Here is a 15,079-nt window from a genome sequence, read left to right as displayed (position 1 = left end):
CAGAATGCCTTGTGCTCTGATGTTGTTCCCTGGCTTTTGGTGCTAAGGAAAGGAAGTGGGACTTCACTTCACAGTCTCCCAACAGAACCCTTTATTTTATTTAAATGTTTTGTGGTTCACCTATCATCATACACCAGCCTCACTCCAACCCAGTTGGAGTGGGTTTCACTACACAGGGCTCTAGCTGGAATCGCTCTTTCCAATCCAGTTTTTCCTTGCTGCTGTGAACCATGCCGGTCATATAGTGGCAGAAGAAGCCAGTTTTGCCCCCTTTTTTTTTTCTGTGCTGTCTGAAATGCTGTGCATTTTCAGTTACCCACACATGGAAGCAGTAGGCAGTGTAACACAAGGACAGAGCAAGCACAATGTACTACATGAGGATCAGCTTAGCACGTTGGATCAGTGACACTGTGCAGCATAATACAAACCACTTATTCTTTTTCACAGCTGTTCTCCCAAGCATTTTAAACACACATTCTCCCTTAGCATGCAGGAGATTTACGTATTTCACTTCCATTGACATGGTAAAAGAGACCCTCCTCACTTGCAGATTGTGCTTTTAATAGGCATCCAGCACAAAGGGGAATTGAGTACATGTGTGTGTCCAACAGAGACTAGACCAGAACCAGCTGCAGGCACAAATAACTGCTTAGGAGGCCCATTTTTTTGTGCTGATTTGGTAACTCCTGGGACAGCCAAATCTTCCTTTTTAGGAATGGGAAGAGGAAAGACAGAGGACATCATCTTCAGATTGTATCACCCATGGAAGAGGAGAGTCAGCAGGGAGAGAACTCCCTACATGAGGTTCTCCTCTCCCTGCTGGAGCAGCTGGAGCAAATAAGGTTCAGCAAATCGTGGGCAAATGTGAGCTCATCTTGCCTCCACTCTGAGCTGGCAGAGGAGTCAGGGTGTTTCGGGCCCTGAGTCAATGCTGTGATAAGTGGCTCGCGTGACTTACTAATTGAAGTTAGAGATCCTTCAAGATACTGAATATCTGCAGCGTAGGCATGCTTCTCTCCGCCTTGGTTATCTTGCACTCCAAACTCTTTCAAACCATAAATGTAAGTCAAATGCATTGCAAATGGTCGAATGACAATGTGGATTTTGGGGGCGACAGGTAAGGCTTTGTGTGCATTCTCACTACCAGGAGAGGCAGAGGTGAGTCACCTGTGCTGTGTGACAGCAATGCAAGCACAAGGAACACAGTCCTCAGCAAAGTCCTTGGAGAATGAGCCACCCAAAAAGTTCAATCTCAAAGACAAAAGAAAACAGCCTTAGGAAAAAAGAAGTTGCAATGACCGAGGCCCTTAATTTGATGCCAATGATACCTCAGAGTAAGCAATTTCCCAGAGGATCGTCAGAGATGTGAAATGAATAGAAAGAGCTGCTTTACAGGCATTTGTGGGCACACACACCTGCTTACAGCAAGGGAAAAGACAGTGCGTAAATGTCTGGAATATTACATAAAAGCTGTCTGGTAGACTAGGCAGAGCAATTAAAATCCATCTCGCTTAAACGAACCCTGAGTGCAGGTCAAACAAATCTCATTTTTATTGTTCCTAGAGGAGATGTCTGTACAGGAGACAAAAGGGGGATGCAGCCGTCAGGTTAAAAAATCAAGATGCCTTTAAAAAATTAAATGTTCACAATAGCGCTACAGCAAGCTAGATAAATGATATATTACAGTGATGGTTTAAAACTAATTGATGACTAATGTTGTAATGCATTCGTAGCTACACTGATCTATTATATATCTTGGCCAAGCTGAAGGGACACTTCAAGGAGAAAAATTGCTAACTGTTTTAACCTGATGGAACTTGGGGAAAAAATAGTTACTTTAAGAGATAAATGGAAAGGTTGTGACCTCCTAATGTACATCTGGGTCTTGCAATGCAAAATCAAATTATCATTAAACAGAATGTGATCTGTGATGGAATTAAAGCAGCTACAAACCAGCACAGAAATTTCTGTAGGGAAATACAATAGAGCAGCTTCAGCTGGGACCATTAGCTGCAAAGCTGTAGGAAGTGCCTGGCTAAAGAACTGGTGTAACAAGTTGGTATGGAATTGTTTTGCTCCAGAATGAAAGTTCATTTAATTGGAGACTGCAAGAAAAATGTAAGCGTATTTACAGCAATTTACATGTGTAAGACATTCTATAAACGTTGGTTAATTAGTGTATAAATAATTAACAATTTATTCCAAGTTCTGAGTAACATGTGTGTCTCTGGTTCTTGGAGGGGAGACAGGAAGCCTCATTTTCCCCTCCTCATTTTTGTCATGCCTGAGGCTGATGCCCGCTGGGTTTTACCCTTGCAGTTGGAATTCGGAGAAGATGTCAGTCAGGCTCTGCTTATTTTCACATCTAGTTCATGCAAAAACCAGGTTTCCTCCTGAGGCAATAAACTGGCCCAGATTTGCTTCAGAGTTTGGCCTAGGTTCAGTGAATGACTCACTTTAAGTAAGGTACATCCATCTTCCTGGCTGAAACACAATATGGGAAGTGTTGTCAAAGAGCAGATACCCCCGTACAACTACAGCTTACAGAATCGGGGCCTTAGAAACAAAATCTAATAGGTTGTTTCATCCCCTAGCTTCCTGTTACCCAATATTAAGGACAGGGACGTAAGAAGAACATGGTTACTCAACCCAGAGAACCAGTGTGGGTTTTTGCATGCTAAACAAGCTGCAAATGACCAGGAGGCATTGCTGGAAGCTGCGCTAGGAGGAGTTGCAGTCAGTAAGCCCCACTGGCTCCGGGGTGCTGTTGCAAGGTCATATGGAATAAATATGGCAACAGGTTACAAATGGAGATATAACACTTTAGGGCACAGCTAAGATATGGATTACCTTGAAAAGGCCGTAATTAAAAGGCCAAAAATACCACTGAGATCCTTAGCCTTGCTCTGAGCCTCTGAGTTGGTTCCCTGAATATACAGGAACTTGATATAAGAGGGAGTAATTTCACAAAGACTGCCCTCACCACGGGTTACACTTTAATTTTCTTCTGGTTGAGAACAAGTTAATGTAGCAAGAACACTAACAGCTTGCAATACTGTCTGACTGCAATATATTCCTCTATGATAAATTAATTTTCCAGTGGGAAAGGAAATGCTTGCAATACCAAATTGCAAATATTTTGTACTGTGAAGGGTTTGATGTTCCAAAAACCTCGAAGCCTCTATATATTTAAGCCTGTTGTACATCATGCTTCCTCCTTTGCATTCATTCAGTTTTGGTTGGAAGCCCGATACAGGCAGCAGCTTGGAAAAGTAGTTCCCTAGCTCAAGGTGGAGCAGCTGAAGTCTCAGCCCTGGAGGTCTTTCTTTTAAGAAAGGGGCTTTCCCTTCACTAGCATACTAAAGCAAAGCAACAGTAACACACACTTTTCCTTCCATATCAAGCTGACCTCCTAAAGCTTGGTGCTGTGGAAGTAACTCTTGGATGGCTATTTTTTTAAGGCAAAAAATGCACACAAATTAGCTTTAGATTAAGTTTTTAGCTACTATTTAAAATATTCAGCTGCAATTTAAAAATAAAGTATGGAAAAAATACTGAGTAAACTTGAAGCATGGCACTAGCCAATGAGATTGTAATAGAAGATCCAAATGATGAGCTCCTGCTCTGAAAAACTTGACTAATTCAGTAAAAGCTTAATTTTCCTCCCCAGTTCTTCAGTTTACTTTAAGATTTTTTGGGGGGAAAATGAGTTACAACAGTAGAATATACAAACGAATGAGTGGACAGAGTTAAAGTATTACTCCCTTTGAAGAAAACAGAAAAGATCTACTGATTTGTGTCAGTAGATTAAAAAAGGTATGGACAGCTTAGTGTTGAATTATCCCCCTCCCAGAGTGATAGGAATATGGGATAGTTATGCCTCTTTCTGCCAGCAATCATTTTCCAGTATCAGGATGGATTAACGAGCTCGTATAGAGGTGCTCTGACCCCTGGCCTCCCTCCCAAAACGCTGTCACCACCTTGGGGGGATCTGTGCAGGCCCCTGTGCTCTCAGCAGCGTGCCCATCGCGCTGGCATTGTGCCCCACACGTGGGCCTGCTTCCCAGCAGCTCACCCTGTGGCCAAGGGAAATGCAGCCCATGGGATAATTGTCTGCCATCCTAATTCCTCAGTCCCGTGTCTCCCAAGATGTTAATTTCAGCGCACCAGGTGACGATGGGAAGGAGGCGTGGATTAAAACATCCCGTGGATTAAAACATCCCGTGGTATTTCCACGATTGCGACATACGGTAGGTGAGGAGGCTGGTGCGGCGTCGATCACGCTCATAAACAACGATCCTGGCGATTCTTTGGGAGGGTGGAGTTACACAAGCAGCCTTGTCCTCCTGTTTTTGAAAACAATCAGACATCAAATAGCCTAAAATAAGACTACAGCTACAATTTATTTCCTTCCTCAGATGTTTATCTTGCTTCATCGCAACACTTCATTGCTGTGGCTGGCAGAAATGGCAAGAACGTACAGTATTTCTGATTTTTGTTCTGTCTTGCTTTTTATTTCACTTTCGGTTTTTCAGACTGGTCAATGATTTGAAAAGTTGATTAAAGCTCTGAGGGTTTTATCATTGCTTCAGAAAGAAAACCTGTAAAATCCAAAGGTTATCAACGGTGATGTAGTACTGTGATTTTTAAAGAATGCTTAAAACAGTTTCCCTCTGTTGCTTGTGCTTTGCCCGGGAAGGAGCTCTGAATAGCAGCTGTCTTCTGTGCCAAAAACTTTTTTAACTTCTGTACAAAGATTTTAGAATAGTTCAGTTGGAAGGGACCTGCAAAGATCATCAAGTCCAACTGCCTGACCACTTCAGGGCTGACCAAACGTTAAAGCACTTTAATAACAGCATTACACGAATGCCTCTTGAACACCGACAGGCATGGGGCATCAACCACCTTGCTACTTCTATACAGATTTTAATGTACTGATAGCATTTGCTCCATTTGATTTATAGAAAGGCTTTAGGCTTGTCAGATTAATGTGAAGAATGAGAATGAGAAATTTAAAATGTACCTTTGATGGCTCTATTATGTTTACCATCTTTTTCTTACTCCAGCTTGAGTAATCTTTCTGAAGTTTTGGTTCTGATATGGTTTCAAAACTGTTGATTTTCCCGGGAAGCCTTAAGCAAGAATCTGGGCATCTGCCTCACTCTTTTGGCAGCTCAAACAGTTGCAGAGAGAATGCAGTCGTCTCCCCCCAGTCCCCTGACAGCATCCCAATTCCAGTGTTTGCAGCCCCCCTGTCACGGTGCCCGGTACACGCAGGACTGACAGGAACTGCTGGGGAAACTCCTGTTTTCTGGGCCATGACCTATGAAGCTGCATGATTTCAGGGAAGAGCAGGTTAGCCCCCGGAGGAGGGAAGTGTTCCAGCTCTTTTTCACTGATTCTGCTCAGAAGTCAGAAGTTTTCAACATCAGTGAGAGCATCACTGTGTGCATTCTGATTTCTATGTCAGGCAAAGCACAAGTCCAAAGCACTATGACGAGCGTGAGATCAATCATGCCCCAAATATTTGAAGTCACATAAAACGTTGGAGAACTAACATTTTATATCTTTTTCTAAAGTTGTGAGTGGTGCAGACACTCTGTTATTATATATTACAAGCTCAGGCAATACATTAAGTTTAGAAAATAGACTTACGTAGCAAAAATGAAGCAGAATTAACTGGATCCCCAGATGTCTTTCTACTCACAGCTGCCTCTAATTGTTTCATTACTTTTCTTTGGTATTTGTTTCGTCGTGACTACCTACTGACAAGGAATCTGTAAGGAAAGAAGAAAAAGCAAGAAATTCTGACGTCCAAGAAATGCAATATAAATCCTATGACGTTTTCTACTATGTGAATGTCCCTAGATCCCAGACTAAAACATCCCTCCAGCTGACTCTCTCACAGACTTTCCTTATTCCAGAAACTTGGCCTGAGTTAGGAGGAAACCCATAACTGTCCCTTAGAAGTTGAATTGCATCAGTGTGGGCAAGATGTGGGGCAAAATTCTTTAATGGTGTAATTCCATGCAATCAGAAATACTACACCAGGGCTGAATCTGCCCTTTGGTATAAAATTATTTCCCTAGGGGCAACACTTCTGGAATCGGTATCGTGTTTTAATTATAAGCAGACAATTTGTTTTGGGTTGTGTACAGAGCATGAAAATGTAACTGCATAGGAACTAGCTACATATATGGGGATTTTATTCCCGTTTCTAGTGCTCTTTAGTTTATTTGTGTGTGATTTGCAGGTGGCTAAATGACCCTGCAAACTTCTTTTTATGTACTTGAATGAGCCCCTGTTGAATTTCAGCTTTTAAAAGATGACAGCGCTGGCTTTAGATTGTCATTTGTACATTTTGCAATGAGTTTAGGAGAAAGGCAGCATATTGTTTATAATCTGGAAAGTACAGGTTCCAGTTAACAGTCTTGTCCTTGGAGAGCAGACAATGATGTTTTTTACAAATGGACAGATGCTGGTGGTACTTTGACTTCCATAGCTGTATTCACGAGCGTCTGAATTCAAAGGGCAGAACAGGATCTGCCTTTTGTAGGAAGTCCCAGCCACGGAAGCAGACAAGACATGCTGCTCGGAGGGTTAGAGCCTTTTTCTGCCCTTCTCCATGCTGCCTGGATTTTGGCATCGCTGTATGATAGATCACCTCTGTAACGAACTACTTCACATAAACTAATTCAAAAGTCTTGAGAGGATGTTGCAGAAAAATATTTAACCTCTGCTAGTTACTTTTAATGAGATGTAAGGTATTGTGAAATGTAAGGAGCTCAACAGATTCTCGCAGCTTGGCTTGTGAAATTCATTTCCAGCTCAACACATTGTGGTTTCGCGATTTTGCACATCTGGATTTTGCCATAGGGTTAGGAGGGAAGACGGCTCCGACGAAGCTGCCTGCCAGCCAGAGTAGGGCCATACGTCGGCTCCTGGGCAGTGAGGGGTCAGTCGGGTGCTGCCCCCGAACTGCAACCTGCCTGCCCTCACCTGCTGGCTGGCTTCTGTCCCACGAGGTACAGGCTGCATGGTTGTAGCCGGCCCTGCCATCAGTGGCCTCAGGAAATACTTGGCTATAAATGTTAATGATAAAGTCATATTTCTGATATTTAAGGAGTGTAAAGGGATATGCAGAAGTTGTATGTGTGCACAGACCGGGGAGCAAAGAGGACATTTTCACGTGCTGGCACCATGAGTGGTTACAGCAACAAATGTGTGCAAAGACTGTTGAGCATCCCCTCTGCCACACTGCAGCTGTGGGCTTCTTTTCTGGCCGAGCCTTTGGAAGGGGGGCTTCTCCTTTGCCTAATCTGTGGCGATCTGGCAGTCTTCCCAGAGGGGAGCCAGTTGATGAAAACATGACTTAAAGCCAGAATTATCAGCATTCACACCGCAGAAGGAGAGTTTACAAAGGTGGCATGTGCATTTTCCCTTTGTGCATCCCTATACAAGCAAGAAAGTCATCCCATCTTCCCACCAGGATCACACGGTATCACAGAACCCCACTTATTCTTAGGGCATTGGCAGTGTGGTTTCAAAAGAAAAATCCCCGAGCTCCCTGGAATGCCTAACTGTTGGGTACCAGAGTCTGAAAACATCCTGCCTGCACTGAGCGTTAGGAAAACAGAGCAGCACCGACTCAAGTGCCAAGCAGTTTTTTGGAAGGCTGACTCCCTCGAGAATAAAGGATGTTGGTATCCAGCCAGGAGAGCAGGCAGGAACCGGCCCTAGACAAGACACTGGAATTTCGGTGGAGCGTGAAATCTTGTATGCTTGTTTATATCAGCTTCTGACTTTTGTATTAAAAGGTGAGCTACCCAAAACTTGAGCAAATGAGTCACAGATTGATGAAATCTGAATTATTTTGCTAGTTATATTTACAGCTGTGGAAAGCAGGGATTTTCCTTTTTGGCTGCTGTAGTGTCTAAGGGTAACTTAACATCTCTGTTAAAACCAGAAAAAGTCCCCCAAAGGAAATTTCCTTTTTTTCCTATTATACACTCTTCAGAGAGTTTAGATTTCCACTCAAAAATCCCTTGTCATTACATATTATTGAGTTGCTTTTTACTTCCCTGTTTCCCTGTGTGAATGAACAGTCTTGATATGAACAGTCTTGATATGATAGTTCAGTAAGCATTTCATCCCGAGGATTTCCCAGCTTCAATTTCCTACACCAGTATTATCCTGCTTAAAATGAGATTGAAAACTACTTTAGGTGCTTGTAAAAACTGCCGAAGCAAGCACACGCTACATGATCCTTTATAAATCTTTTCTCCCCTTCAATTGTTATGTTAATCAATACCTAAGTAAGCGGAATTTTTGAATGCTCAAAGATCCAGTTCTTTTACAGCTCTGCTTCTACGAGTAAAGCAATTTGCTTATCCGCTTTTTTTGTTTTGCTAAATGCATTGGATGTAGATGAGGATTTCTGCAGAGAAATTCCTGAAAACACTATATATAAGTGGGAAAACTGCAAAAGAGAAAGAGACTGGATACATAGGTGGATTTATATTATTCATTTCCTCTTTGACATAAGTTTAGAAAGGTTTGCAAGATAACAGATCAGATCTCTTTGTGGCTTTATTTCCAGTGTAGGAAAGCAACTCTGTAGCCAGCATGGCTACTCTCTTTAAGGTTCCTCCTCTGAAAAAACTTGGGTAATGTGAACTTGTCTTAGCAGTGCTATCTATGCCATCCTTGGCCTCACTGAAGGATATGGGATGAGAATACGTCCCACCAATCTCTCTTTCATCTGTGCTGAAATTTGGCACTGAACTCACCTAAGAACTTTGATTTTCTTGTGGTGGTAGTTTCAGTTACCAACACATACCCATGCCTTCTGATTTGGGGCCCAAAAGAAACTCCCAAAGCAGTTCCTGTTCATCCTCTGGGGTGCACTCAGTTGGACTGAAAGATCGTGGCTGGAACATTTGAGAATTCTGAATCATTCAGAAATGCCAACGTTTTTTCCACTTATTTTTGCAAAAGATCCTGCTGACTTCAAAGCTAGGCTAGCGTTGGCATTTCCGGCATGGCTATGGTGGGCAATTCAGTAAGACTTTCTGCATATAGTTTTCTCCTGCGACATCTCACTTGTGCACGTGTGCTCCTGACATGACAGGTCGCACTAACATTCTCCAGCAGGCTGGGATCCTGGGCCAAATCCTGCATTCGGGGAGGCAGAGAGATGTTTTTGTGTTGATCTCAATGGAGCGGGATTGGATCTTTATTTCCTTGACAAGGCTGGAAAACGTTCGTTCTGTATCTTTCCCCTTCACACACATATTTTCTTTTCTTTGTAGAGTAAGTCATTTGTCTTTATCTCACCATTCACCTCCCTCTTTGATTGCAGTTAATGGAATTGTCACCTTTATGTACTCATGTGCCATTTCTCAACCTGTCTGGACTTTGGCCTCCAAAGGTTACCACTGCTAGTGAAGTAATATGATTAAGTGAGTCTTTTCAGACAGATTTATGCAAGATTTCTTCTCCAGCAAGTGTCACATCTAGTCTAGTTCTGTAAAAGAGAATATTTCAAAGATGCCAACTGTCATCTATAAACACTAAATTGTTCTGCGATGCTGGTTGAGAGGACTGCAGGCCATATCAGAGCAAGGCTGATTTACGCTACCTGAAGCTGTAGCTTGAAATACGGGCTTTGGGTAATCACGAAAAAAAGAACATTCCTGTCTCACAGAAAGCACATTTAAAACGGAATTTTCATTAGTTACTCTCAAATGAAAAGGTAAAAGGATACCTTTTAAGTGATTCTGTCCAAAATCTTGGAAAGGGAGGAAGATTGTATAAAGCAGTACTAACTGAAGCAAAACTACAATGGTCTTGTGCTTCATTTAAGGTACGTAAACCCACATCACATTTTCAGGTTTACAGATAGATTTTGAAGTTATAGGAGATGCTCAGCACACATATCTACTCTTCCTGCATTTGAAATGAAACAAAAATTAATCATCATTATTCCGCACTAATATAACACCTCTTAATCCTTAGCTTTCGGAACATTTCAAAGGAGTAATGAAATAAGTCTCATATGGTCATGGGGGTGTTTGATTCTTTCATTTAAAAAATAGCATTTCCAAGACTTTGATTTTGGAAACTGGAGATACTGTAACTGTTCTTGAAAATATTTTCATTTGTCACCCCACTTGGAATGAAACCATGTGAGAGAAGTGTAATGAAATGTAAAAATGTATTAAGGGAATGTTATGTATTTCAAATATCCTTTTTTTTTTTCCTATAAATTTGAGAGGAAAAAGACCTGGATAAACTGAGATACTTGTGTGATATAGGAGTAAAAAAGGCAGTGTTGATCCCTGTCTGTAACTAAAAGCGTGCATAGGAAATTATTATTACCACTGTACAAGTCACTAGCAAGACATCACTTTGAACATTATGCGTGATGTTAGGCTATGATCACTCATGTTTAGAAAAGATGAACTCTGACTGAAACAAGTGCAGAGAAAGATTATTAGGTAGTCCAAACCTTGCTGCTATGAAAGAAAATGTAAATGGTTAATGTGTAACTTTGCAAAACAAAGGCTAAGAAGGGATTTAAACTGTGTGTATAAATACACTGTGGGAGGAGAACAAGTGTTATTTATACTAAAAGAAAGTGTCAGCCAGCTATGAATACACAGAAATCACAAAATTTATTTTTAATGAACAGAGGAATGGGATTCTGGAACAAAACAGTAAAGAAGGAAGATAGTTGGGGGGTGAAGAGCCAGAACTATAAACTGGAGCTCAGTGTGTTTATGGAAGAGTTTACAGGATCTGACTGTCAGGGATAGTAGAACACTTGGGTCCTTTTCCCTGGGTTTCATTTTACTGCTTCTCAGTTGCACAAAACATTTTGGTATATCCACAGTCACAGCACTTCGTTTTGGATCACTGAACTAACGTGAAACAGCTTGTGTCCATGCACTTTATACTTTCTCTCCGTGGCCCACTCCCCCAGTCAGACCAGTCCTTTCCGCTGCTAATTTTTCCCAGGGGCCAGGTCCCGCATGCTGGGACTGGTCTGACTCAGACCGTGATGTGCACAGCTCAGGAGAGAGACATTTGCATCCCGCTACAGGAGGTGCAGACCTCCCGGGGCGCGAAGCAGAGCATGAGAGCACAAACTCCCACGGCGCAGTGAGCTGACTCGGAGTTACAGCCAGGAGGGTGGTATTTGTTTTTAAAAAATCTATTCAAAGCAAAACATTTGGACTAACACAAGGAAGCGATGAATATTTCAGTTTGGGTCTAACGTCCTTTCCCTGCCTGTCTAGATGCAAGGTATCCCCAACGGAAAGTCAATTTTCACAAAGATTCCGGTTTTGTAAAGTGCTGTTTTCTGTCAGAAAAATCATTCCGACGGAAAATTACTAACTGGTGCTAATACGAAGTGACTAGCGAAGGGTTCAAAATGATTCAGTGGCCAAGCTGGAATGAGAACCCACAGCCCCTGACCACTAACCCTGAGCTCTGACCACGAGACGACACTCATCTTTCCCTGAGCAAGGTTGCTCTTGCAGTATTTCTGCCTGGGCCAAAGTGGGAAAATTCTGGAAATGTTTCAAAAGAGATTTTTGTTCAAAGATTTCCAGACGTGGAAGATGAGGAGGGTATGGGGAGAAACCCATGGTGGACGACTGGGGCCTTTTCAGACGGGTTTGGTGAAGGTTTCCATCCACTCTCCAGGGCTGGGTGGTGGAGGAAGGTGTCAGGGCCTGATCCTGCCCACCGCTGGAGCGCCGCTGCTGGTGGCCCTTCCCTCCTGCTCCACCGCTTGTGTCTGAGCAGACCCTGCTGCCCTGTCCCCCATTTTGTGCAAACCTCAAATAAACTCAGGGTTTATTCCTCAGATCTGGGATTTTTAGAACAACTTTTTAGGTAAAACTCTCAAATGGAGTAACCCCGCACAGAAGGTCTGGCTCGCACCTCGCGGTCCTGCTTTATCTGTTTTATAAGTGATTACGTATTTATGGTCAAGGTGGGGAATGCTCATTTCAGGCATAACCTTCGGTTTGCTTCCTCGCGTTTATTCTTCCCCTGGCTCCTGGCATAGCTGCTAAAGGGAAACCCTCCTGCACCCCCCTATACGTTGCTGCAGTCCTGTAGGGCACCCGGCCTGCAGCTGAGATCGAGCAACATCCCCTTTAACAAACCAACGAGAGCCAAACCCCTCCCCTGCTTGTGCTTTATTCGCTTTGAAAGAAAGGAGAAGCACGGCTTCCTTTCCGAGGCAGGAGCGCTGGTACGGGCCGAATTCCTGACAGGGCACGGGCGGCGCAGCTCGGCCTAGCACACGGCAGAGCTTTGTGAAATCGCCGCGGGCGAGCTCGGCGCAGGGCCCCCCACACAAAGCAGCCGCGGCCCCCGAAGGCGAGCGGGGGAGGCCGGGCCGCCGCCGCCTCCCTGCCCGCCCTGACGGGGGGCGGCGGGGCCGGGGGGAGCGGGGGCGGCGGGGCGGCCCTGCCCGGCAGCGGGCGGCGGTCGGGGCCCGGCCCTGCGGGGACGAGCCGAGCGCGGTGCTCCTGCCCCTGCCCGCCCCCGGGGCGGCGGCCATTAACGGTCGGGGCCCGGCCTCTCTGGAGAGCCGCGGGTTGTTTATTTTATTATTTTTCCTTCAACCTGGGGCCGCCCTGAGGCTGGTCCCACAGGAGCCCCCTTCGCTGCGCCCCCGGCCCGCGTTGGCTCATTTAAAGTGCGCTGTAAGGGCCTCAGAGCCTGTTTGTGGGGTTGTTGCGTACCTATGGGGGCATTATAGGATTTGCTTCTGTTCTCTCTGCCTGGCTTCCCCAGGTCCGCTGTTACTGACGTTTCTCAGAAGCACAGCCTGCATGTAAAACTTAAATTAGTGAGAGCGGGCCTGCCCTCTCTCACAGCCCCTCAGTGCCGACAGGCCGCGGGCAGAAGCGGGGTGCCAAACACCAGGTGAGGAGGCGCTGGGGGCTCACAGGAGCTGGGCCTGCACATCGCCTCCCGTCAGTTCCTCTCACGGCTCTGCAGCAGGAGTCACCATTTTCTGTGCCGCCATCCCCTCGCTCCTTCACGTGCTTCAGATGGCAGCGCCCAAGTGACCTGGCGTAGGCACATGGGACATGTGCATCGCGTGGTGCTTGCTTAATCCTTCAGGTCCCGGGGAGTTCTCCTTAAACGTGTTTCTTGCCCTTAATGAAGGTGGTGGTTTCCAGGATTGTGTGCCCGGTATTCCATTGCCGCCACTGGTGTCCTGTTGCTGCTCGCTTCCACTGCTGCCTCCTTTCTCCTCTCGCTGTCCTCTCGCGGCTCTGCTTTCTCACACCTTTGCAGCGCCGGCTCCTTTGTGTCACCTCTCTGGACACTTGCCCCGGTATTCTCGTAAAGCTTGGGGGCTGGCAGGGCGCCCACCCCAGTAACCTGGTGGAGTTTACTCGTGCTGCGTGCCTCACGAGTGACGTGCTCGGCACCAGCCAGGAACCGGTGACCTTGCGGATTCTTCTCTCTTGAGGTGCCTGCGACTTGACAGATAGTTTAATAAATTTAGCAACAGTGCTTCTTGTCTGGAGAACACTTAAGAAACAAGTGTCAGGGAAGGAGAGGAGAGGGCTCTCTTTCCTCTGAGGAGCTTGGAAAGTAGTAAACACATGTTACATGGAGGTGGTCTTCTCGTTTTTCATCCTCATGTATTCCCTTAGCCTGGAAGACCGTTTGCTTAATTTGTTGAAATTAACTTTTTTTCTAAATGGACTGAAATACAGTACTGAAATGTACTGTAATTTTGAAGTGTCTTAAATATTAATGGCCCACTTTTCTACATGATTATGTACTGGGATATGGCAAAAAGGTCTTTTTTTTTTTTTTTCTCCTGGAAGGGATGACGGCGATAGGAGGGTGGAAGAGGAAAGCAGGGGGAATAGGATTCTTTTATGTTCAGCTGTTCCCAGCTGTAAGAATCGGGTAGAAATTAATTTACAGTGTCAGGAGAGACTAAATAAACTAGTAATAGGCTGGAAAGTTTTTGTGTGTGTTCTTAGCCACTTTTGTTGCTCTGTTGTGTGTTTCTTACAGGGATACACATAAGTTATCATTCAAAAATGTTAATTCTTTTGAAACATCCTCTTCCCAAAAAAGTGTTCTCGTATATTTTGTTTCTTTTATTTCCTCAGTAAGTCTGTCTTCTGTCTTCCCATAAGCTCTCATTTAAGCCTTCTTTCGTTTCTGTTAGAGGCAGCTCTGCTACCTGAGAACTGGTAGGTTTGCAGGAGGGGATCAGAATAGCTCTCCTCTGTGGTCCTGGTTTGTATCTTGTGTTTTTCTAATCACTCGTGTTGAAATTTTCCCTTGTACTGGAATACTGAATTTTCTGGTATGCAAAACCAACACTAGTGGCACAGTCTCAGTAAGAAATGTGTTTCAGAGTTTCATTTTCAAAGGGAAATCTCTGCCTAGCATTGTCTGTTTGTTGGCTCTCGTTAATGCCTTCAGGTCAGTGTCTTGAGCTGCCTACCGTTTGTGCTCTGCATTTCCACTTGTGAAAGTACTCAGGCTGTTCATAAAATAAAATTGGAAAATGTGTGACCCTCAGCTGTTTGAGGCAAGCAGGTTTACAAGCTGGTGGCTTCTGGGATGTTTTGAGAAAGTCACCGAAGGGAACTTACAGAGAAGGTTTGGCCTGATACCCATTTAGGTGTGTCTTTGTGGGAGTTTGAAATTATGGGACTGATAGGATCATTAAGATAGCAGATTTTGCATTTATAAAAAGAAAACAAAAACACCCCCACTCCCCCAAAATTCTGTATGTGGGAAGAAGGAAGATAAGTCACCGTGTTTGAGATGAACAGATGTGATTCTTTTTAAAAAAAAAAAAAAAGTTGTAGACACGTTACACTTGTGTGGTAGGTATATCTAGATATCTGAGTTATGTGCAGAATGTTTCTTTTAGTCTAACCTAATGTGCAACCTCACTTGCTTGTAAGTGGTTGTGACAGGAACTTCAAGGCTAGTAATTTTAGTATTGTAGACCAAATAAATGTTTAATTTTAAAATGACAGATTACGTAGGGTTGTCCGTCCATGCTCTTCCC

At 44.2% G+C, this 15,079-nt stretch overlaps 1 protein-coding gene across 14 annotated transcripts in view; it reads left to right on the top strand.

The window, feature by feature from the left end:
• Positions 1–15,079, top strand: part of FGGY (FGGY carbohydrate kinase domain containing) — a 305,771-nt gene that overhangs the window by 153,849 nt on the left and 136,843 nt on the right. For 2 of the 14 annotated variants that reach the window (XM_080602638.1, XM_080602616.1), the window contains exon 1: positions 10,189–12,268. The exons of 10 other annotated variants lie outside the window; for them this stretch is intronic. The gene's annotated coding sequence lies outside the window, so the exon portion shown is untranslated. Of the gene's footprint in view, positions 1–10,188; positions 12,269–12,742; positions 12,949–15,079 lie in introns of those variants that run through there. 2 more of the 14 variants (XM_080602621.1, XM_080602613.1) reach the window with 2 other exon arrangements.

Source organism: Anser brachyrhynchus (assembly GCF_964034855.1).
Source record: "Anser brachyrhynchus genome assembly, chromosome: 8".
Taxonomy (NCBI): domain Eukaryota; kingdom Metazoa; phylum Chordata; class Aves; order Anseriformes; family Anatidae; genus Anser; species Anser brachyrhynchus.
This window is presented reverse-complemented; position numbering and strand designations above follow the sequence as displayed.